Source organism: Pteropus vampyrus, unplaced genomic scaffold (genome assembly GCF_000151845.1).
Source record: "Pteropus vampyrus isolate Shadow unplaced genomic scaffold, Pvam_2.0 Scaffold14, whole genome shotgun sequence".
Lineage (NCBI taxonomy): Eukaryota > Metazoa > Chordata > Mammalia > Chiroptera > Pteropodidae > Pteropus > Pteropus vampyrus.
Genome location: NW_011888795.1, coordinates 12,087,436 through 12,089,615, shown reverse-complemented (window position 1 = coordinate 12,089,615; position 2,180 = coordinate 12,087,436).

The following is a 2,180-nucleotide window of genomic DNA, read 5'->3' as shown; positions in this document are numbered from 1 at the left end:
TTTCCTTTTTTCTTGCCTCTTTGTCATCTATGTGTTCCTGATCTAGTTCCAACTCCTCATTAGTTAATTCCTCATGAACCACCTCTAGCACCTCTTCGATGTTATCCTCATTCACACCCAGGTTAAAGTTGTTTTTTGTCATCTCAACCATAGCCTTGTTTATTTTTGCATCCTCCTCAGCTTTGGCAAATCTTTTGAAGTCATGGACGAACCTCTTGAGTGTTTTCTTCCAGATGCCATTCATACACTCCTTGGGATCACCTCAAGCCCATGAAACATCCTTGTTACAGTCACAGATGTTGTAATCCTTGCAGAATTGCATCACTGTCTTCTTAGTGTTTCCTCAGTTGTAGCAATAGTCTGGGTAAAGGTCTTCTTCAGGTAGTTGGCCCTAAAAGCTGCTATATAATTCCTGGATCTATTGGTTGGATCAAATAGGTGGTATTTGGAGGAAGAAACATCACTTTGATATTGGGATGAAGATCACCAATAAAAAGAGAATGACAGGAGCATTATCAACAATAAACAAAATCTTAAAAGATATCTTATTCTTCAAACAGTACTTCTTCATTCGCTGGCACAAAATTCAGGAGGGCAGCTTGAAAGAGGAGCTGAGTCATCCATGATCTCTTATTGTTCTTGTAGTACACTGGCGGTGTGTACTTATTGATATGCTTGAAGGCCCTGGCATCCTTACTGTGCCAGATCACAAAAGGTTTCCATTTGTATCATGCGACGCTGCCCCCTAGCAAAACAGATATCCTGTCCTTAAAAGTCTTAAAATCTGGCACTGACTTGGCCTCCTTATAGATGAAAATCCTTTCAGTCATATGTTTCCAAAACAGGGAGATTTCATTCATATTGAATATTGGCTCTGGCAAGTAATTTCCCTCCACAATCAGCTTACCTAGAGTTTCCAAAAATTCTTCAACTGCATTCACATCAGACTCATTATTCACTTTCACATTATGTAATGAATAACAATTCTTGAATTATTTAAACCACCCAGAGCTAATAGTAAATTCAACACTGTAGTTGCGTTTAGCCTTTTCTTTCAGCATCACAAACTTTTTTTCTTTGGTAATGATAATCATAATACTGAGAAGGATACTCTTCTGTATCTGGTCTTCAATTCAGCTTATTAGAAGTTTCTCCATGTTTGAGACAGGCTCTTCTCAAGTTTTCATTGGTCTTATTGTCTTCAATGAAGCAGATCCTTTAACAGCTTCTGTCGCTTTGTTCTTATTCTTCAAGATCATAGCTATGGTGAAATGGGACATGCCTGACTGGCAAGCAATAACCATCACTGATTTTCCACCGTCACAGTCCTTAATTACTCTTAATTTCATTTCCAGGTAAATCACTCAACATGGCCTCTTACTGTCAACATTAGCAGTGGATTTCATAAGTTTAAAGGCCATGATGAACAAAACAACATGAGATTAAATCAAGCACAAGAGAAAATGATGCAATCAAGAGACGCGGAAAACATGAGGTATATGAGGCTACTGCTGGTACAACAAGGCATACTGTTTAAAAGCAAACTGGTTTTATTTTTTCATCTTTATATAAATATAAAAGATAACTAGTTGCCTGCATTTACATTGTACAATTCAATGAGTTTTTTTTCACTTATAGTTGGCATACAACACACCAGCCTCAGCTATACAGCGTATTGATCAGAGATCCACATAACTCGCAAAGTGCTCATCCCACCAAAACTAGCCCCCCTCCTCCCACCCACATACTCATTCCAACATTATTAACCATCTTTCCCATGCTATATTCTATATCCCCAGGTCTTCTATGTAACCATGCACCTGCAGCTCTCAATCCCTTTGCCTTCTTCCTCCCCCACCCACCTCTCATCTAGTAGCCCTCAAAATATTCTCTGTATCTACGAGTTCATTTCTGCTTTTGTTGTTTTTTATTTTGTTCTTTAGATTCCACATGTACGTGAAATAATGAAATATTTGTCTTTCTCTATCCGACCCATTTCATTCAATGCAGTACCCTCTAGGTCCGTCAAGGCGATATCTTTTTTCATCCCCTTCCTTTTAGTCTGTGTGTGTCTTTTAATGTGAAGTGAGTCTCGTGTAGGCAGCATATGTAGAGGTCTTGTTTTCTTATCCTTTCGGCCACTCTCTTTTGGTTGGAGCACTTAATTCTTTTCCATTTGA